The sequence below is a fragment of the Ochotona princeps genome, chromosome 1, assembly GCF_030435755.1.
Source record: "Ochotona princeps isolate mOchPri1 chromosome 1, mOchPri1.hap1, whole genome shotgun sequence".
Classification (NCBI taxonomy): Eukaryota; Metazoa; Chordata; class Mammalia; order Lagomorpha; family Ochotonidae; genus Ochotona; species Ochotona princeps.
In genome coordinates, this window is record NC_080832.1 from 89,868,793 (window position 1) to 89,893,024 (window position 24,232).

Sequence of the window (24,232 nt, forward strand, 5' to 3'; positions counted from 1 at the left end):
CCACCTTGTTGCATAACCACAGTTCAAGTTCAGTTGAGATTCCCTCTTTGCAAGTATGTGCCAAGCATAGAGTCCAAGATCTTATAGTCCAGTCAAGTTCAACTACTTATTGGGTATACCCTCTCTGGTCTGAGGGCAGAGTCAGCAGAGTATCATCCCGGTCAAATAAAAGCACTAATATATCATCTGCAAAATTTTACATCGTTATGGAATTAATTGACATGGTATTGAGCAGTCAACATGTTAAAAATAAATGCAATTTCTTAACCACTTTCTGTGACCCCCCATTCACAGTTCAATTTTAGTTTATATACTACATATGAAATAATATCCATAACATAACATGTTATGCTTAACATCATATCATCTTAAATTAAGGCAAACATGTGGTATCTAACCTTTTTGGATTGGTTCATTTCCCTTAGCATTATGGTTTCCAGTTTGGCCCATTTGGCCACAAAGAACTGCATTTTGTTTTTTTTAATAGCTGAGTAGTATTCCATGGAGTAGATGAACCATAGCTTTCTTATCCAATCGTCTGCTGATGGGCATTTTGGCTGCTTCCATGTTTTTGCAATTACTGATTGTGCTGCTATGAGCATAGGAGTGCATGTTGGTTTCTCATAAAACAAGTGTTCTGGATATATTCCTAGGAGTGCTATTGCTGGCTCATACGGTATGTAAAAATATGGAATGCTTCATGAATTTGCGTGTCATCCTTGCGCAGGGGCCATGCTAATCTTCTCTGTATCGTTCCAATTTTAGTATATGTGCTGCCGAAGCGAGCACTGCTGCTGCTTTTCCAATTCCTGGAAGTGTGTGGTTAGTTCCTGTATTTGACGCCTCTCTTGGGCCTTGACATGGGCTCCAATTGCGATGAATTTACCCCGTAGCACTGCTTTGGCAGTGTCCCACAAGTTTTGGAATGTTCTGTCAGAGTTTTCATTGGTTTCCATAAATTTTTTGATCTCATCTTTAATTTCTTCCCTGACCCATTGTTCATTTAATAGCATATTGTTCAACCTCCAAGAGTTTCTGTATTTCCTTGGGCATTTTGAATTGCTGATTTCCAGTTTCATTCCGTGGTGGTCTGAGAGGGTACATGGTATGATTCCTATCTTTTTGAAGTTATTTAGATTTGCTTTGTGTCCTATCATGTGGTCAATCCTGGAGAAGGTGCCATGCACTGCTGAAAAAAATGTATAATCTGTGGTCTTAGGATAAAAAGTTCTATAAATGTCTACCAAGTCTAATTGTTCTAATGTTTGTATTAGCTCTGCTGTTTCTTTGTTGAGTTTTTGTTTTGTTGATCTGCCTATAGTTGTTAGCGGAGTGTTAAGATCGCCCACAATTATTGTGTGTATATCTATGTCTCCTGTTAAGTCTGTAAGTAATTGCTTCACGTAGCTAGGTGCATTGGAATTACGTGCATATATGTTCACGATTGTAATTACTTCCTGATGGATCAGTCCCTTCACCAATATACAATGTCCTTCCCTGTTTTTTTTTTTTTTTTTTTTTTTGATGTCTGTCAGCTTGAAGTCTAGGTCATCTGAGATTAGAACAGCTACGCCAGCCTTTTGTTCCCATCCATTGGCATGAAATGTCTTTTTCCATCCCTTCACTTTAAATTTCTTATAGGCTTTTCTGGTTAGATGTGTCTCTTGTAGGCAACATATAGTTGGGTGCCGTTTGATGATCCATTCCGTTAATCTATGCCTTTTGATTGGTGAGTTTAGGCCATTTGTGTTTAGAGATAATATTGAGAGAAATTGATTTTGGGATGCCATGAGTGTGTGTAAGTGTGCAAGTGTGTATTTGCAACTATTAGAGTTTCTGATTGGTTGACTTTCCTTGTATGGATTTTAGTGGGGAGGTCTTCCCATTTGCCATCTTTGATTTTGGTTTGCATTTTTTATTTCTGGGTTTAGCACCTTCCTGAGGAGATTTTCCAGAGCTGGTTTCATGTTGATGTATTCTTTGAGTTTCTCTTTACTGTTGAAGTATTTGACTTCATTCTCAAATACAAATGAGAGCTTTGCTTGGTACATTATTCTTGGTTGGCAGTTGTTTTGTTTCAGGATTTGAGAGGTTTTACCCCATTCTCTCCTTGCTTGGAGCATTTCTTCTGATAGGTCGGCTGTGTTTCTGATTTGCCTTCCTCTGAAAGTAATCTTATCCTTTTTTCTTACTTGTCCTAGAATAGTTTTCTGGTATTCACTAGAAGGTAGCTTGAGGACCACATGTCTGGGTGACGATCTGTTTGGATCGAATCTACTGGGGGTTCTTTGTCCTTCCTGGATTTGTGCTGGATTTATATTTCCATTGTTCTGGAAGTTCACCTGTATTATCTCATTGAGCACCTGTTGCAAGCCTGTCTCCTTTTCCACTCCTTCGGGAAGGCCTATTATTCTAATATTTGATTTTTTGAGGTTGTCTTTCATTTCCTGTATGGACCTATTGGCTTTCTCTACATTTGTTTCCAACTGTTTGATGAGCTGCTGCCTTTCATTCTGATTGTCTTCCAATTCTGATATTCTGTCCTCTGCTGTGTTCATTCTGTTGGTTAGGCTTTCAATTTTGTTCTCTATATCAAGGATTCCCTTTTTGACTTGATTTATTTCTGCAGTGACATGGTTTTTGAATACCTTGGACTCTTCCCAGTGCTTCTCACTGTCTCTGATGAATTTCATCACTAGTTTCTTAAAGTCCTTATCTGGTATTTCCTCTATGTCTTCATCTTGCATCTCAGATATTGGGATTAGTTTTTGGTTGTATTGGGAGGGAGTGCTTGATCTTTCTTCTGGGTCATTGCTTGTCCTGATACTTCTCCTCATTGTGCTTATGCTTCTTGTTGTTTTGGGATTTTAGCCTCGATTCAGCTGAGCTGGCTCTGGTTTGGGGTCTCTGGCTGAGCCCAGCAGGGCATACTGCCTGAGACACCAGCTACTTTCAGGGTCTGTAGATCACAGCCCCGAGCTGGGTCAGGAGGCTTTGTGGGCCAACCCTAGTGCCAGGCCCGTTCCCCTGTGGCTCCCTCTCAAAGGCGGTGCCCCGCGCCTCGGCTCTGGGTAACAAGGCTGGTACAGCGGGGGTTTCTGCATCAGTGCTGAGCCGAGACTCTCCTTCAGGGCTTGAGGTTAGCACAGCAGAGGCCCCTGCTGGTCAAAGCCTGAAATCCCCAACCCCGTGCTGGGCTGGAAATCTCCATGGGCCCCAGTGCTGAACTCAGCTGCAGGCAGGTCTTTCCTGCAGGCAGGCTCCTGCTGGGAGAACCTGTCAGACCTCTCTAGCTGAGCCCAGCAGGCGACTCCACCCTAGAGAAGCCGCTTCCTCAGCTGCACTCTCTCAAGGGTGGAAGCGGATCCCTGAGAGGCACAGAGCTGCGAGGGGCACGCAGACGTGCCCCCACTAGTCTGCTCCTCTGCCCAGGACGTGAGGGCCCTGCCAAGCATTGCCCAGCCTCTGGAGCTCAGGCCGAGCCCAGCAATAGGATCCACTGGACTCTCCAGCAGCCAGTCCACAGCTCGGAGCCAATACGGGGATCTCTGAGCCCCAGTCCCACAGTGCCGCTCCTGTTCCCTCTGCACTCTCCCAAAGCCGCTGAGCAGCTGGGAGGCACGCCTCTGGGAAACCTCCCCTGCTTGTCCTCCACTTCTGTAGGGGATGATGCCCCCAGTGATCAGTCCAGTAGCCTCCTCTCGGGGCTCCTGTCCTCCAGAGGACTGGTGCCCCTGTCGGTGTGGGCGCCTATCCTTCTAGCCGCCTCTGTTTTCCTTGGGACGGTTGAGCCTCTGCTGCCTTCTCCCTGCCTGGGATCGTGACTCACCAAGTTTCGCGCAGCATGCTGTATTTTCTTTCCCACGTTTTGTGGCTGTTCCTTCACGCTGTGTAGATCTTCTTGCTTTAGTGAACTCCAGTTACCTTCTCGCTCTTCTCCCTACAATTTTGTGTTTCCTGGCCTGTTTCTCTGCTGGATCGGTTCCCCCTCTTTCCCTACTCCACCCTACACCAGCTCTCTGTGGTCGGCCATCTTTTCCTCTCGAATAATTTTAAAAATCTTTAAAGAGAGAAACGATATCTACTTTTGACAACAATGTGTTTTTCTAGGCTGTAAATGGTTATTGATGGCATCTTAAGAATGTGAATAATTTTCATTTTTAACAGAGTGCCTTCTCACACTGTCATTATTTAACTGATCCCATAAGTCTATAAATCTGGCCAGATTTTTAAAGCTATTAATATGATTTTAAAGGCAAAATATTGAATCAGTACAATACCAAGCTAGTCCACCAAATTTTGAATCAGAAAAATGAATAGAAATGTGGTTCATGAGAAAGCAAAGCCCTAAATTAAATGAAAAATAAAAGAGAAAATAGATCTTTTTGGATACTTAAGTCTTGTCTACTGCACGAGGAAGAAATCTATGTTTTCAATATAATTTTTATTATTTATTTAATTTTAATTATGTGTATACTATATCACTTCCACTTCTGTAATCTAGAAAATATCAACAAACCTAGTGAACTTATGTATCATGGCATCAACTTATTATTTCTTGTGATGAGAACATTAACATTTATTTTTTAGGAATCATTGAGGCTGGCAAAGTGGCAGCTTAGGCCAAGTATCTGCCTGCAGGATCAGCATCCCATGTGGGCATGAGGTTGTATCCTGGCTACCCCAATTCTGATTAAGCTCCCAACTGAAGTGCCTGAAACACCCCTGAACACACTTAGGAGATCTGGAATAAGCCCCTGTGTATGCAGTGGATCAGCTCCAGCCAATGGGGCCATTTAGGGAGTGATCCAAAAGATGAAAGATCTCTTTCTCCCTCTCCCTCCAGCCCTACTCTTTTTCCTTCCCTTCATCCCCCCTCTCTCTATATCTCTATTTTTTCTAAAGCAAATACTTAAATATTTTAGATTTAATTATTTAATTTGTAAAGGCAGCATTACAGACACAGGGATTTTCCATCTGTTGGTTCACTTACTCAATGTCCCGCCCGTACCAAAACGAGGAACCAAGAGATTCATATGGGTTTCCCATATAGATATCAGGGCTCAAACACTGTGATTATCTTCTGTTACTTTCCCAGGCTCATTAATAGGGGGCTGGATTAGAAATGAAACCTCTAGGGCTAAAATTGGCATCCCTATGGAAATCTATTTTAATTTAAAATGTGAAAAACATCTTATTAACTAATATTATTATATAATGCAATAGACTGATAACACTTTCCCATCTGAGACTTTGAATACTTCGTTCAACATCTTCCCTTTGATGGCTTCTTCACATCTCTCTATTTATTCCTAAGAGATTGACTTTTTAGAAAAACTATTTTTTTTTATTTGAAAGGGTGAGTCACAGAAACAGGGAGAGAGAGAGACTGAGATCTTCCATTTACTGATTCACTCCTCATTTGACCACAGCATTCAGCACTGGCTCAAGCCAGACCTAGGAGGCAGAAGCATCATCCAGCCCTCTCACATGGGCGGCAGGGCCCAAATAGTAGGTCCATCTATCATTGCTTTCCCCAGACTCCCAACAGGGATCTGGATTAGAACTGAAGCAGCTGGGATACAAACCAGTCCCCATATGAAATGCAGGACTTGGAGGTGGCAGAATTACCTACTATACTCGATACTGCCTCTGAGATTGACCTTCAACATTGCACGTGTCTCCCAGTTTTGAAGAATACTTCCGAGGTACTGGCTGTATAATTCATCTATCTGCTCTATATTAGTTCCTTATTCTTTCTAGTTTTCTAGCAGGCATTTTCTTATCTAAGTTACTCATCTCAGGTATTTTTTTTCTTATTTATTTTCTTAATAGTTGCCAGCATTGTCTACCTACAGCAAATATAATATTGTGAGGTAATCTGAAACTACTGTGCCTCTATTCCATTGGAATTCAGAGGAGTCATCCTTGTGCATTCATATAATGGACCAACTTTTCCAGGCAATTGGAAAAGTGAAATCTGTAGGTCAGAGTTCCTGACTTCATTCTGCCTGTGTTCCTCAGAGAGCCTAAAGTAATGCTGACTTTGCTCTGTTTTCTCTCATTGCCATAACCTTGTCCTGAGTTTCACGTGAGCCTTAATAATAGAGAAAGATTAAGGAAAGTTACTTACAAGTATATAATCTTTAAACACAGAGGAGTCGAGTTCTTCTCTCTGAATGCAGAGTTCCCTAAATACATTGTCTTCTCCAAGGCCATGGTCCCATCCATGGGTTACGTTCAAGGCCAGTATGTGGAACCCCATGTCTTAAACAAGAAATGCCTTTCCAACCAGGTGTCCTGTCTTCAAAAGCTAATGATTCTGAAGTTTTGATGCATAGCTTTCAACATTTAATTGTAAAGCTTGCTACATGTGACTCATACGCTAACATGAGTCCTTTTAGGTTGAATGGAATTATAAATTGAGATATTAGCTTACTTTAAATCATAATACTTTTAATTCTTGATTCTTATTAAAATGAAAATATCTGGAAGCAACAAGCATGCTTACATAAGAAATACATGACTATAAACCGTGTCTGCTTTCTTGAGATGGTACATATTTCACCTGAATTGTCAGTTACATTTGTTCTATTTTGTAGCAACATAAAAAACCCTTCCTCATGAGTACGATGCCATGGTGTAGTAACTTAAGTGTTTGCATGTGGTGCCAGCATCCTATATGGGCACCAGTTCAAGTCCTGGCTGTACTACTTCCAGTACAGCTCCCTGTTAATATGCCTGGAAAATGAGTGGAAGATGGCCAAAATTTGTCCTTGGATCCCTGTACCCACATGGGAGACATTCAAGAAGCCCCTGCTCCTGGATTCAAACCAGTGCAACTTCAGTCGTTGTAGCTGTTTGGGGAGTGAAGCAGTGGATGGAAGATTCTCTCTCTCTCTTTCTCTCAATTTGTCTTCTACAAAACAAATAAATAGATAGGTCTTCAAGAAATGCTTCCTCATTGCTAGCATATCCTCCCCATTCATTTGCTACCTTCATCCATAATTCTCTTTTTCTGGAAAACTTTGACAGTCACTTTTCAGCCCATTGCCCATTTCATGGACAACTAAATCATATTTTTCTTTTATATAGATATTTTTTGCTTTCATCACTTGATTTATCTGTTTTTTTAAGAAGCGTACTGTCAAAAACCCTGCTTGTCTTTAGACAGGTTGATATTTAATTTTCCTAATGCATATTACTATTTAGGAAAAACCCACACTAGCAAAAGCCTACCTTTCCCCAAAAAGAATAAAAACAAAGAAATGTATGAAAAGTTTGTGTAATGCTTTTGAAGAGTTAATAAGATTTTTCCTAGTGCATTAGTGTTTGCCACCTAGAGAGTATCTGGACTCCCATAGAGTGCCCATGGTTAGACCATTATTGATCATCCCAGAATAGTTCTCTTACTTGATTGCCCTCCCTAAGGAGATCAGAAGAAGACATTTCTTCATCCTGGTGGTATTTCATTTCATACAAGAATCTGTGTGAATATATAATTAAGTTCAATCATAATAGAGAAAGTGTGCTGCATTTAAGCTTAATATTGTAATTATTATACACACTGAACTGATACAGTAGGGAAACTAGGTAAATTTGTGATTTCTTCCTTATGTATAATGAAGATGAGATTTTTAGTTTCCTTGCAATACAGTTGGGAAAAGGATAAACAGAAAAATGTGAGTGTTATACTTCAAAATTTGCATTCACATTTCTGTGGGAGCAGGTTTCCAATGAAGAATTTCACATGGTTTTGTAATACAGACAAGAAACTTGTCAGTACCATTGTGTTGGTTCATTAAACCTATTGAGCACCCCCCAAAACCTACTCCAGGGTGAATCTGGGGCTGCGTTTATCTGGCACAGAATTCTGAGCAGCTAGCACTGTCAGTGACTAAAACACCTGAAACTTGCTTAGCCAACAAGTCAGGGCTCAATTAGAATGTGTTTCCTTAGACAAAGTGTTGCTGGAATCATCACTTTAGAAGAACTGTAGTGTATGCAAAATGATTCTGTATTCTAATCATTACCCTTTTTTGAAACTTAAGAGATAATCTTTAAATGTATTTTTAAAAAACTTGAAATATTAAAAAAATGACTTCACATAATACAACTTGCTCATCATTCTGGTTTTCTGTTTGAGAACAGTTGAGGCTAAAAGATTAAGGGTATATCTTTAAATTTGGGTTTTTGTGTATGTGTGTAGGAGCAGATTATACATTTTTAAATCAAATTAACTTATTTTACACAAATTGGCATATATTGTGCTATTTAAAGTGCTGTTCAAATAACTGATTATAGGCATACTTAAAGATATATTTTAAATAAAATTACACTTTTATTGGATGTATTATAGTGTATATATACAAGACTCCCTATTTATGTACAATATTTATATATACCATGTATATGTATATATGTGTAATTTATATATACAAGATTCCATGAATGAGAATTCATGAGTATGACCAAAACTTCTATGCATATTTTTACATAAGCCAACTTTATGTATGATGATTTTATTTCACCTGGGTAAGTTGCTGGCTATTATGGCGTAAGAAACTCTAGAATCTAATCCCAGGAAACAAAGAAATACATGTAAGTTTTAAAAACATAAAATATTAGTGAAATGGAGAGCTGTTTCTTTGAAGAGATGCACAAATTGATAAAATTTAATCAGGCAATTAAAAAAATAAGAGTTATAAAAGGAGATAGGTAAAACTTACATTCTACCCCCCAAAATATGCTCAGTTACTACAATACTTTTAAATAAAATGTAAACACATATGAGTTAATTAAGTCATTCTTTAATAAAACCAATTTATAGTGTAACTAATCAAAGACTGAAATAATTTGGACAAAGTCCGCATTCTTCAAGACAAAGACTTTTTTGTATGAAACTCAGAATCACAGGCTTGTATCCTTGTTGAATTTAAGCGGTATATAGATAAAAGAAACTGGTTTTATTTAAATGAGTATGAGATTTCTGTTATGATATACTCAGAAATGTTATAATTGAGATCTGAGAAAAGTTAATCTCTACTGTTTATTTAATGAAATTGCAGCTCAGGATTAAATGCTTCATTCTTATCATTTATATTCTGAAACTTCAGACAGTAAAAGCATGAAACTAACTTGGAAAAGCAGAGATTGTGGAACTAGAAGTGAGCTACAAGTTCTAACAATTTGAAGAAAAGACATCTTACGCAAAGGAGAAAGATGTAGAAGTTCCCTGGGGATTGTTCATATCATAATTTTTTAACCTGAAATTCTGTTCGTATAATAAAATCATCACTTTCCAGAGCAATTCATTAAAGTTGAATGTTGCCTTCAGTGGCCTTTGTATAAAGGACATAGCATTATTGTTTCAACAGCAGAATAAAAATTATTTTCCTTATAAAATAGTATTCTCACTTGTTTCAGTTTTTCTGAACATAGTCTTCAAAAGGAGACTTCGTATATAAGGTGTAATCATTATCATAATGTGGAGTCATTATAATGATTTCATCAAGCAACCAAAACAAAATTTAATTTCATCATAAAAAAGAATATAAACTTTTGACAATATTTTAGATATACATATCACAGATTCAAATTTTAAATAGGGGTACAGTGTAATGGCTCAATGGGCTAATCTTCCCTTTGCAAGCACCAGTATCCCATATGGCTGCCAGTTTGTGTCCTGGTTGCTCGACTTCCCATCCAGCTCCCTGTTAATGGTCTGGGAAAACAGCAAAAGAAGGACCACTCACCTCCCTTTCTGTTTCAGCGACTGGTAGACCAAGATGAGGAAAATAATTGTCTAACTGGGAGTGGAAAAAAAATTGAATTGCAAATCTTTGCCCAAGAGCATGGGGCCAGATCATTGCATCTGAGATGAGTCCCAAAACTGTAAAGAATTCCCTGGTTCAAAACCACAGATCCTTGGGTTTGGGTTACTCTCTAGGGCAAAAATGCAGAAAAAGCTGATACCCGACCTGTGTTGAGCTAAGACATAGGGTTTTGCCCAGGGCTGAAATAGAAGTCTTCAGAGGCTCAGAAAAACAATCAGATTGTAATTCCTTGAAGAATAGATACAAACCAACCAGATTAAATGTTTGTAATGCATACCTAAACTTCCCACATGAAGATAATGTTGTACACCCTCAATCATCAAGAATTAAGGGAATATTAGCTCAAATAATAGAATAGCAGATCATGAACTGAAAGGATCGAACGTTGTTCTCGGTCATGCATGGGGCTCAACAGGCTTATACTCTATATGGAGTTGCTGAGATCTCATATGGGCGCTAGCTCATATCTCAGATGCTTCACTTTCCATGTAACTCTCTGTTAAGTATAGTGATAATATTTAGACACATATTAATAAAGTACTTCAAAGATGTTAATACTTACCATCTTTTTAAAATAGATATTGAAATCTATAACATTATAACTTTCTCTAAAATGCTACCAAAGATTTTAATTGTCCACAGCTTTTCATTTAAAAATAAAATCAAAATTAATGATGCTGTTGGTGAAACTTGTCTAATGATGTCAGCTGTCTAATGAAGGTACTTGTGTAACAGATGTTAATTGGAGATAAAAGACCAGGAAATGTGCACAAATAATTGTGATCCCTTTAGTCTGAAGGCTTATTTTCAAAAGTTGAGTCTAATTTTGTGTGTGATTTCCTAACATAATCTTATACTGAGGCACAGAATGTTTATGTCACTTCTATAGAAAATTTAAACAAAGAAATGCTTTAGTAAGTTTAGGAAGATATACTGTAATTATACACATAATATCTAATGAGCATCACCAGTCACAAAGACAAGAAAAGCATGCTGTTTAAGTAAGCATTTTATAGAGAACTCTGACTTGATTAATTTCTGGCCACTGATGGTGGGTTTACAAGACAAAAGCAGATTTTTTGCTCCACATATCATAGATCAACCTACTCTAAGGTTAGACCTGGGAAGCAGAAGAAAGTGGTTCTAGAGATATCAGTGTTTATGTGGGCTACACTTAAAATCACTTTCCTTAGGATATCTCAAAACTTTGCATTAGATATTATATTCCATTTGCAGTTGATGAGACATGAAGGATTTAAATAATTAAAATCAACATAATAATAGAAGACTTGGGACTAATGCCCTACTGTATCATTTTCTGAAACATGGACTTCCACCTGCAGAAATCTAAACTATAAACCAACCAACAAAAATTCTGTAAAAATCTTACAAGTTACTAAAAAATTATCATCCAATGGTAGAAATAAAATTGTATGTGTAATTCCTCTGACATTTTTTGGCTTCTATTTACCATGTGAATGTAATTGACACTTATTGAGCTATGGATAAGGTACATTATAAATTCATTTATTTATAGTAAATTTCTTTACTCTCCAAAATAGTTTATTACTTTAAAGCTTCGTCTGTATTCCAGACCATGAATGAAGTTTCACCTTCTTATTCATGTGTATGTCTTCATTTTGGGAACACACAAGTGACAGATCAGTTGTGTAATTATTAATTAGTGATAATCTGAGTATTTTGCTTTTATTTTAAAACCACTTCTCTCCTCTCCTTACTATTTTTACTGTTTACTGCTGCTCTTTTATGGAAACAGGAAAAACAACAATCAATCTTAATACAGAAGAACCACTTTAAAATATCAAATAAATGGACTTAGCAATTGAAAAAATACAAATTAAAATTTTAAAATGTAGTTGTACACAAACATTAATTATAAGATGAAACTATATTATGTGCTAATTTAGTGGTAAAAAATTTAATATCTAAAAAATATAAGTGAAAGTGTGAGAACACTAAGAATTGAGAGAATTATGTCTAACCATAAGATTCTTGAGCACATTTAATATTTCTTTCATAGAAGGAGAAAAATTCTATGGCTCTAAATATTTTAAAGGTTATTGAATAAATAATAAGCTATAGGGAAGCATGGCCTATATTGGTATGTTAAGAGGAAATTAAAACCTTAGAAGCTATCCATTTTCATATTTCTGCTTTCTAAAATGACAAGTAAGTCTATTTGAGGAAACAGATTCCAAGGTCGAAGAGAAACATCTGAAACTTCTTGATGCCCATAGGAGGCAATTAATCAAGGACTAGAGAAAGACTTATTAAATTATTTTCTAAAAGGGTTAGAGCGAAGTTTCCTTACAGTACCTACTTTAGAACTAAATTCTAAATATTAATGACAAATTCATGAAATTTTATGATCTCATGGTGGTGTGTATTGTGAGCATTCAAATAGTGGGTTGTAAGAAATTATCAATTTGTCATATATAATGAGGTATAAAATACTAGTCACAAGCAGCAGTTCCAAGGTCTCCCATACTGGTGCAGGATTCCAAGGCTTTCAGCCATCGTTGATTGCTTTCCCAGACCCCAAGCAGGGATCTGGATGGAAAGGGACCACTAGGATTAGAACTGGAGCCCTTATAGGATCTGGCACATGCAAGGTGAGGACTTCAGCCACTAGGCTACTGTGTCAGGCCCCCAATCTGTTTTTTCTAAAGTAATCAGGTTGAAAAAAATTATAAATACAGAAACAAAGTTTCTGTAAATTTTAAAATTCTATTAAGAAACCAGTCACTATAGGCTTGCTTAATGTATTTCCCTATAACATGTTTTTAAATGCATTGTGATCCATGCTTATTGTCAGGAAAAGATTCAGTTGCTTTATATGTTCCACTTGATGCAAGCAATCAAGCATTTTAGGGTTAAGTGAAAATCATTAAACCAAAGAGTGTGGAGGGAATATTTTAAAAGCTTCACTGCATTTAAATCCATGAAAACACTTTTGCAGAACATATAACTACAGAATATTATAAGGGCACTGAGGTGGCATGATTCAAGATGGTCAAAGATTATATATGGGGCTGATACAAAAATTTCTCACCTGATAAATAGCACTGAGTAAATTGCCTATGCAGTTTTTGAGCTCGCATCTATCATCGCAGCATTAAGTATTAGTTATTCTCAAAGAAAGAACTTTACACTAGATGGACTCATATTCTTCTCCACAATGGCAATCACTAAATTTGTCATTTTCTCCTTCACTTATTCTATGTACTGTTACTCAGGTCATGCTATTTATACCAGCTGTATTCTCTTGTTCAGTGAATCTTAGACATTTATCCTCCAGCTCATATACTTTATTTCCTATAACACTCCTCCCATTTCCATTGGAAACAAACTGTTTGTCATAATTTTGTCTCCTGTAGCTGTTGATTGTTTGAAAACACCAACCCATCATCATAAATCTCTCTCACTATTCGATCTTCTAACAGTGCTGTTGGCTGAAAAGACTTCGTCAGAAATGCCTCTGGCCTTCACAAGACTTAGAAAAAAGACCTGCTTTAACTCTTGTGCATTTTTTAGATAGCTGGGACATCATGCTCTGCAACTGAAGAGCAACTACTGAAGATTATTAGCACACCTGATGACATAATAAAAAATCACAATTTTAATAATTTTTAAATGATAACATTATCATTCTTAGACTGAAGAAATAAAGAAAATCACAAATTTTGGTAAATCTTAGACAGTTACTGAATTCTCCAATGAAATAGTATCATGGTTAAAATCATTACTTTGGCAACTGGTGTTTTGGCATAGTTAGTTAAGCTGGTGCCTGCCACTATCCTGTAAGAGCATTAATTTGCATCTGCATGTCTTCATTTCCAATCCAGTTCTCTGCTAATGTGCCTGCAAAAGCAGCAAAAGAAACCTTAGTGCTCAGATCACTTCCCTATGTAGGCAACAGAGATGAAGTTTCTTACTCCTGGCTTCAGTCTGACTCAGCCCTGGTTGTGGTAGCTATTTGGGAGAGACGATTACTCATTCACTCTCTCTTTCTCTTTAAATATTTCAAATAAATATATAAATCTTAAAAAAATAGTAACCTATTACTCCATTTATATTAAGTGAAGGGAGATGGATATTTGTTCTGGATTCTAGAGTTACCCATGTTATATACTAAGTGAACACATAATCTCTCAAAAAAATACTCAACCTCAGTTTAGTAAAAAGCACACACACAGAGACACACATGAAGAAAGCATCTTCCTTGATATATCAGAAAATTAAGCAAAGAAATCATGACATCTAAGCTCAGATTCAAAGGAAATTGTTTTCTGGTTGGAAATGATAGAGAAACACCCAAGATGTTTTAGGTAAAGTATCTGCAATGAATGTAAAGTGATAAAATTAGAGTTCCATTCTACCAAGGGCACACAATAGGGCTAACAAAATGGACATGAATTAAGAGGTATTATCAATAATGGAATGTTTTTTCCCATAAAGGGATGGAGAAAGGATTGAAATATGCTAGGACAAATATATAATCTTATTTTTACTATGAAAAATAAATGTAGTGCAAGTTAGTCCAATAATGGATGTGATATTGAACAGCCCCAAAACTGGTTGGAGAGATTACTATAGAACCACAAAATTTGTTCTGCTCCCCCAATATTCAGAAATCCAATTACTTTTATCGGGGTAGTAAAATAAATGTTCATTGTAATGTGAAGATCTAGGAACCAGCTAGAATTTCAAAAATTAAGGGCTGTAGCTTCTAGTAGATTGAAAGCCAAGATAAACGAATGTATCAGTGCTCCTGACTCAGTCTGTTGATTAACAATATCATGTCATTTATAGGACTCTGATGATGGTAAAATGGGATTCAGTGTGTGAATTGCATATAGGTTGTAATCACATTATGATCTGGGCCTGGAGTTCCAGTAAAAGGAAGCCCTCAAAACAAGACCAAACATAATGCATTGTCTATTGGGGAAGCAAATAACCCCACATGTTTTGTGATTAGGGAATTGTAGGGTGAATTATTATGGACCTCTAGGGTCAGGTGCATCACTCCCTCAATTTAGCAAATTAGTTTTTGCAAGGGGTTGATGCGTATTCATAAGAGCAGAGCAAGGAGACTTCAAGTTAAGTTAAAAGAGGGAGCCTGGGAGACTGGGGTCTGATGATAGCTAGCATCTGTACTCAAGGCACTTTATAGGTGCTCAACTACAGACACTGACACATAGTAAAATTTGAGTTAAGACATTTGCTAGTAAAGTGAAAATGAATTAAAATGATAGTGTTTTAGTTAAATTGGATATAGAATAAAAAGATTTATGGATGGGCAGACCTTCCTAACTTTTCTCTTTAATAGAAAACGGAAGCTGAGGATATAAAATAGAAGTCAGTCAATATTAACTACTTAAAGTAACTATTTATTTACCATTATGATCATTAAGTTACCACATTTAACAGGATTTTTATAATTTAATTTTTGATGGATATTAATATTTAAACTGGGAAATATTTACATGCTTAAATATTTAAGTAGGTTTGTGTCTGGGTATAACCATGAACACATAGAAAGATAATTTTACCTGATGCAAAAATGATTAAAATCCATATATAATATTTTACATAAGTCTTTTGAAAAACCTTCTTGTGTTTGTATCTATATATAATGTAGCTTCAAAAATTCATTGAGAAATAGAATTAAAAGATACTATACTTTTTAATAAATTTTTTGAAAAATGAGCTAAAGTTGGTGATATAATAAGTAATGAAAAATGTAGATTAAGGATAAGTTGCACACACACGAAAGATGGCCGACTGCAGAGAGCTGGTGTAGGGTGGAGTAGGGAAGGAGGGGAGCCGATCCAGCAGAGAAACAGGCCAGGAGGCACGAAACTGTAGGGAGAAGAGCGAGAAGGTCACTGGAGTTCACTAAAGCAAGAAGATCTACACAGCGTGAAGGAACAGCCGCAAAAAGTAGGAAAGAAAATACAGCACGCCGCGAGAAACCTGGTGAGTCACGATCCCAGGCAGGGGGAAGGCGGCAGAGGCTCAACCGCCCCAGGGAAAACAGAGGCGGCTGGAAGGATAGGCGCCCACACAGACAGGGGCACCAGTCCCCTGGAAGGCAGGAGCCCCCAGAGGAGGCTACTGGACTGATCATTGGGTGCATTATCCCTGCAGAAGTGGAGGAAAAGCTGGGGAGATTTCCCAGAGGCTTGCCTACCCGCTGCTCAGCGGCTCTGGGAGAGTGCAGAGGGAACAGGAGCAGCACTGTGGGACTGGGGCTCAGAGATCCCCATATCGGCTCCGAGCTGTGGACTGGCTGCGGGAGAGTCAGTGGATCCTGTTGCTGGACTCGCCCTGAGCCCCAGAGGCTGGGCAACGCTTGACAGGGGGCCTCACGTCCTGGGCAGAGGAGCAGACTAGTGGGGGCACATCTCACCTAAAGGGCTCTGTGCCTCTCAGAGATCCGCTTCCATCCTTGAGAGAGTGCAGCTGAGGAAGTGGCTTCTTCAGGGCGGAGTCCCCAGCTGGGCTCAGCTAGAGAGGCCAGACCAGAGCGGGCTCAGCTGAACTGGCCGGACAGGTTTTCCCAGCAGGAGCCCGCTCGGAAAGACCTGCCTGTGGTCTTGCAGCCCTCAGTGGAGCAGCGCTTCCGAGTTTGGCACTGGGGCCGCGGAGATTTCCAACCCAGCACAGGCCGGGGTTGGGGATTTTAGGCTCCGAGCAGCAGGAGCCCTTGCTGTGCTAACCTCAAGCCCTGAAGGAGAGTCTCGGCTCAGCACTGAGGCAGAGACCCCCGCTGTATTAGCCTTGTGACCCAAAGCCCAGGCGCAGCTCGGCAGAGTGAATCTGTAGGGCACTGCCTTTGAGAGGGAGCCACAGGGGAAGGGGCCTGGCACTAGGGCTGGCCCACAAAGCCTCCTGACCCAACTCGGGGCTGTGATCTACAGACCCTGAAAGCAGCTGGTGACTCAGGCAGTAAGCCCTGCTGGGCTCAGCCGGAGACCCCAAACCAGAGCCGGCTCAGCTGAATCACTGCTAAAATCTCAAAACAACAAGAAGTAAAAACACAATGAGGAGAAGTATCAGAAAAAGCAATGACCCAGAGGAAAGATCAAGCACTCCCTCCCAATACAACCAAAAACTAATCCCAATATCTGAGATGCAAGATGAAGACATAGAGGAACTATCAGATAAGGACTTTAAGAAGCTAATGATGAAATTCGTCAGAGAGAGTGAAAAGCGCTGGGAAGAGTCTAAGGCATTCGAAAACCATATCACTGCAGAAATAAATCAAGTCAAAAAGGGAATCCTTGATATAGAGAACAAAATTGAAAGCCTAACCAACAGAATGAACACAGCAGAAGACAGAATATCAGAATTGGAAGACAATCAGAATGAAAGGCAGCAGCTCATCAAACAGTTGGAGACAAATCTAGAGAAAGCCAATAGGTCCATACAGGAAATGAAAGACAACCTCAAAAAATCAAATATTAGAATAATAGGCCTTCCCGAAGGAGTGGAAAAGGAGACAGGCTTGCAACGAGTGCTCAATGAGATAATACAGGAGAACTTCCAGAATACTGGAAATATAAATCTAGCACAAATCCAGGAAGGACAAAGAACCCCCAGTAGATACGACCCAAACAAATCGTCTCCCAGACATGTGGTCCTCAAGCTACCTTCAAGTGAATACAAGGAAACCATTCTAAGACAAGTAAGAAAAAAGGATAAGATTACTTTCAGGGGAAGGGAAATCAGGATCACAGCCGACCTATCAGAAGAAACGCTCCAAGCAAGGAGAGAATGGGGTAAAACCTATCAAATCCTGAAACAAAACAACTGCCAACCAAGAATAATGTACCCAGCAAAGCTCTCATTTATATTTGAGAATGAAATCAAATACTTCAACAGTAAAGAGAAACTCGAAGAATACATCAACACGAAACCAGCTCTGGAAAATCTCCTCAGGAAGGTGCTAAACCCAGAAAGAAAAAATACAAACCAAAATCAAAGATGGCAAATGGGAAGACCTCCCCACTAAAATCCATACAAGAAAAGTCAACCAATCAAAAACTCTAATATCGCAAATACACACTTGCACACTTACACTCATGGCAGCCCAAAACCAATTCCTCTCAATATTATCTCTAAACACAAATGGCTTAAACTCACCAATCAAAAGGCACAGATTAACGGAATGGATCATCAAACAGCACCCAACTATATGTTGCCTACAAGAGACACATCTAACCAGAAAATCCTGTAAGAAATTTAAAGTGAAAGGATGGAAAAAGACTTTTCATGCCAATGGACGAGAAAAAAAGGCTGGCGTAGCTGTTCTAATCTCAGATGACCTAGACTTCAAGCTGACAGACATCAAAAAGGACAGAGAAGGACATTATATATTGGTGAAGGGACTGATCCATCAAGAAGTAATTACAATTGTGAACATATATGCACCTAATTCCAATGCGCCTAGCTTCGTGAAGCAACTACTTACAGACTTAAGGGGAGACATAGATACACACACAATAATAGTGGGCGATCTTAACACCCCGCTAACAACTATAGACAGATCAACAAAACAAAAACTCAACAAAGAAACAACAGAGCTCGTACAAACATTAGAACAACTGGACTTGGTAGACATTTATAGAATTTTTTATCCTAAGACCACAGATTATACATTTTTTTCAGCAGTACATGGCACCTTCTCCAAGATCGACCACATGATAGGACACAAAGCAAACCTAAATAACTTCAAAAAGATAGAAATCATACCATGTACCCTCTCAGACCACCACGGAATGAAACTGGAAATCAGCAATTCAAAATGCCCAAGGAAATATAGAAACTCTTGGAGGTTGAACAATATGCTATTGAACGAACAATGGGTCAGGGAAGAAATTAAAGATGAGATCAAAAAATTTATGGAAACCAATGAAAACTCTGATACAACATTCCAAAACTTGTGGGACACTGCCAAAGCAGTGCTACGGGGTAAACTCATCGCAATTGGAGCTCATGTCAAGGCCCAAGAGAGGCGCCAAATACAGGAACTAACCACACCTCCAGGAATTGGAAAAGCAGCAGCAGATGAGCCCCACACACAACAGGAAACAAGAAATCATCAAAACAAGGGAGGAAATCAACCAGATAGAAATAAAAAAAACCATACACAAAATCAACAAATCAAAAAGCTGGTTTTTTGAAAAGATAAACAAAATAGACCCCCCGCTGGCCCGACTGACAAAGAAAAAACAAGAGAAAGCAAGAATTAACAGCATCAAAGATGAAAAAGGCAACATAACAACAGACATTACAACCATTAAGAACATAATCAGAAATTACTACAAAGCACTGTACTCCAACAAATCAGAAGACCACCAAGAAATGGAAAAGTTCTTAGACTCATACAACCTGCCAAAACTTAGCCCAGAGGCAACAATCAACCTGAACAAACCCATAACTGAAGCAGAGATTGAATCAGTGATTAAAGACCTCCCAACAAAGAAAAGCCCAGGCCCAGACGGCTTCACGCCAGAATTCTACAAAACATTCCGAACAGAACTAACCCCAATCCTCTACAAACTCTTCAAAACAATAGAAAAGGAAGCAACCCTTCCAAACTCATTCTATGAAGCCAACATTACCTTAATCCCAAAACCGGGCAGAGATCCTACAGAGAAGGAAAACTACAGACCTATCTCTTTGATGAACATTGATGCTAAGATTCTCAACAAAATCCTAGCCAACAGAATTCAAAAACACATCAGACAGATCATTCATCCAGATCAAGTAGGATTCATCCCTGGAATGCAGGGATGGTTCAACATTCGGAAATCCATAAATGTGATACACCACATCCAAAAACTGAAAAACAAGAATCACATGATAGTATCAATAGATGCAGAAAAAGCTTTCGACAAAATCCAGCACAACTTCCTGCTAAAGACCCTAACCAAGGTAGGCATAGATGGAAAAATCCACAACATAATCAAAGCAATATATGCAAAACCCAATGCCAGCATCATACTGAATGGAGAAAAACTGGAACCCTTCCCACTGAGATCTGGAACAAGACAGGGATGTCCGCTTTCTCCGCTGCTATTCAACATAGTTCTAGAGGTACTCGCTGAGGCCATAAGACAAGAAAAAGAAATCAAAGGAATCCAAATGGGAAATGAAGAAGTCAAGCTTTCACTATATGCAGATGACATGATTCTTTATATGGAAGAGCCAAAAGGCTCAACACAGAGACTACTAGAACTTATACGAGAGTTCGGTAGAGTGGCAGGGTACAAAATTAATGAACAAAAATCAACAGCCATGGTGTATGCTAACAGCCCCAAGTTGGAAAAAGATCTAACCAGCAAGATACCATTCAAAGTAACAAAGGAAAGCATGAAGTATCTGGGAATTAACCTAACCAAAAATGTTGGAGACCTATTTGAGGAAAACTACAAACTACTTAAAAAAGAAATTGAACAAGATCTAGAAAGATGGAGTAACATCCCATGCTCCTGGATAGGTAAAATCAATATCATTAAAATGTCTATACTGCCAAAGGCAATATATACATTCAACGCAATCCCAATCAAATTGCCCAAAACATTCTTCACAGATCTGGAAACAATGATTCAAAGGTTCATCTGGAAACACAAAAAACCACGAATAGCTAGAACCATTCTCAAGAACAGGAAGTTAGCAGGGGGAATCACAGTCCCAGACCTCTGGACATACTATAGGGCAGTGGTTATCAAAACAGCCTGGTACTGGCAAAAAAATAGAGAAGAAGATCAATGGAGCAGAATAGAAACACCAGATGGGAACCCACACAAATACAGCCAAATAATCTTTGACAAAAAGACAAACGACAACCCAGGCAAATGGGAAGGTCTGTTCAATAAATGCTGTTGGGACAACTGGTTGATAGCCTGCAGAAACAAAAAGATAGACCCACATCTCTCACCATATACTAAGATCAAATCCAAATGGATAAAAGATTTAAACCTACATCCAGAAACCTTCAAACTTTTGGAAGAAAATGTTGGAAACACACTGGAACACTTAGGGGTAGGCCCTCACTTCCTAAAAAAGACTCCAAATGCAGTAGAAATCAAGACCAAAATAAACAAGTGGGACCTCATCAAACTAAGAAGCTTCTGTACAGCTAGAGAAACAATCAACAAAGTAAAAAGGCAACCCACAGAATGGGAGAAGATCTTCGCACACGACTTAGGTGATAGAGGGCTGATCTCCAGAATATACAAAGAGCTACAAAACAACCAAAATGTCAAAACAAACAAGCCACTCAAGAAATGGGCACGGGAAATGGGCAAACACTTCACAAAGGAACAAACCCAAATGGCAAATAAACATATGAAAAAATGCTCAAGTTCCCTGGCAATAAGGGAAATCCAAATTAAAACATCAATGAGGTACCACCTAACGCCAGTAAGACTGGCCCACATGAATAAAAGCACCAACGACACTTGTTGGCGAGGTTACGGGGAAAAGGGAACCCTACTCCACTGCTGGTGGGGCTGCAGGCTGGTACAGCCTCTATGGAAATCAGTATGGAGAACATTCAAACAACTCAAATACAACATACCGTATGACCCAGCAATAGCACTCCTAGGAATATATCCAGAACACTTGTTTTATGAGAAACCAACATGCACTCCTATGTTCATAGCAGCACAATCAGTAATTGCAAAAACATGGAAGCAGCCAAAATGCCCATCAACAGAGGATTGGATAAGAAAGCTATGGTTCATCTACTCCATGGAATACTACTCAGCTATTAAAAAAAACAAAATGCAGTTCTTTGTGGCCAAATGGGCCAAACTGGAAACCATAATGCTAAGGGAAATGAGCCAATCCCAAAAGGTTAAATACCACATGTTTGCCTTAATTTGATATGATGTTATGTATAACAAGTTATGTTATGAATGTTATATGTTGTGTATAAACCAAAATTGAAATGTCAATGAGGTGGTCACAGAAGGTGGATAAGAAATCGCATTTACTTTTACCATATTGGTTACTCATTACTATGTCAATTAATTCCATAATGATGTAAATTTTTGCAGATGGTATGTTGGAGCTTTTAATTGATCAGGATGATACTCTGCTGGCTCTGTCTTCAGACCAGAGAGGGTATACCTAAGAAGCCGTTGAACTTGACTAGACAATAAGATGCTGGACTCTATGTTTGGTATATGCTTGCAATGGGGGAATCTCAACTGAACTTGAACTGTGGTTATGCAACAAGGTGGAGGAATGCACCATGGTGGGAGGGTTTGGGTAGGGGTGGGGAGAATCCCAGTACCTATGAAACTGTGTCACATAATACAATGTAATTAATGAATTTAAAATAAAATTAAAAAAAAAAAAAAAAAAAAAAAAAAGGATAAGTTGCAATCTGAGTCTAAGCAGAGGGGTTGAGTAAATCCAATGCCGTGATCAAAGTCAGGCAGAGAATGGATATCCATTCTTACTCTGACTTTTGTTTCTTTTAGGCCCTCACTAGACTTAATGATGTCCACACACAATGGGGAATGTGATCTACTTTACTCAATCTATTGATTTAAATGTCAGTGTTGGCAGAAAAAAAAAAACTTATAGATAAATCCTGAAATAATGTTAAGCCTAATATTTAGGCTTTCTGAGATCCAGTCAAGTTAACATATACAATTTAAGTACTCCATGAACTTCTGCTTTTCTGAGTTAAGCAGCAGAAAACTATAACTTATTTACACCAGTTGGATATAGAAAATTAAATACTTTGAAACACACTGCATTTCTGGATTTAAAAACTTTTAACTTAATTGTATTAATGTTAAAGGCAAAAGTGATACTGCAATTCAGTTTGCAAGAATTATTTTCGCTGAAGTGTGAGTTTAAAATCACCTTGAAAATACATAGCTATCAGTAAGCCAAGACATGCTTTTGTGTTTATTCTGAGGATAATATTCTATTGTGTTTTATATATCAGCTATGAATTCAAACTGTGAAGTCTTCAGTATGTTTCAAATTTTTCTTCCTAACCCTGCAGGAGCTTAGCCCTAATTGTTCCTCTCCACACTGCTTGCTGAACTCAAAATATCTAGCCAAAGCTTACTAAACTACAGTCTCAGCTTGACTGCCTGGGCATCCTCTTCTGTGATTAACACAACCTCAGTTTCCCCTTACTTCTGAGAATGGAATAGTACTGAATTCTAGAAGTAACCTGAACCCTCAGTGACCTTCACTGATCTTTAATCTCCATTCAAACCACATAACCCTGAACTATTGCTTCACCATAAAAATGCTTGAATGAAAGGCTTGAGATATTTAGCTTCATGATCTTATTTCTAGTTTTGCTTTTCTTCCAGAAAGCTCTTTAATTGTAGGAGATGTTTTGAATTACTTTTTTTAGTTCTATTCAGAAATGACAAATGTGAATTCTTTTTGAGTTTTGGCAACAGAGAGTTACTGAAAACCTTTGTAAGGAATGGGTTTTGTGGGAACCACCTCTGAAAATGATTGACTTGTAAATTCTGTGAAGCATAAATGAAAAAGAGCAATGGAGTCTCTTAGGGGGAATTTTAAGATTTAATAGCCGCCTGCCAAGGACTAGGGGGATGGACAGGTACCTGATGCAGCAGACTTGCAAACAGATCAGAAATTGCCCATATACCATGCTCGGTATTTTTTTAAGTTTTGCTTATTTTTATTTGAAAGATTTATACAGAGGAGGGGAAACAGAAAAATCTGCTATCCCATGGTTCACTCCCCAAATGGCTGCAATGACCAGAACTAAGCTGATCTGAATTCAGGGGCCAGGAGCTTCTTCCAGGTCTCCCATGTGGATGCAGGGTCCCTAGCACTTAGGCCATCCTCCATGGTCCTCCTGGGGTCTTAGTAGTGTACTGGATTAGAATTGGGGCAGTCAGGACATGAACTGATGCCATATGGAATGTTAGTGCTTGTATAGTTTTATCCATGTACAATTTACACAGAAAGTTTAGAAAAGGAAGAAGTAAATTTAATTGCTATATGCTAATGTATTATATACTCTATAATGAATTGGAAGTGAGAAGCTAATAGGCTCCAAACATAAAAATAGGATAAGGAAATAGAAAGGCTCCATGCCTTCTTTAATCAGTTTATGGTGCAAATAGGTATTGAAATATTGTGTTGTACCCTAAAAACTGATGGAAATATAGCATGTTATTCAAAAATTATAAAGGATATTTAGCATCATAGTTACAAAACGATTAAAATGCTCACTTTCCACATTGGAGTAACTACAGTAGATACCCAGTTTAGGCTTCTGACTCCAACTTCTTGTTAATGTACATACTCAGTGGCAGCAGTGATGGCTCAGCGATCAGGTAAGTATTGTGGTTTTT

The 24,232-nt window shown here is 38.4% G+C and overlaps 1 protein-coding gene and 1 non-coding gene across 2 annotated transcripts in view; one reads left to right on the top strand and one right to left on the bottom strand.

Annotated features, from left to right (window-relative positions):
• LOC131481299 (protein eyes shut homolog) overlaps positions 1 to 24,232 on the top strand; it is a 1,058,324-nt gene that overhangs the window by 115,280 nt on the left and 918,812 nt on the right. The window lies entirely within an intron of this gene.
• LOC131481967 (U6 spliceosomal RNA) lies at positions 683 to 789 on the bottom strand. The gene has a single exon (XR_009246673.1). It is a non-coding gene; the product is annotated as a U6 spliceosomal RNA (small nuclear RNA).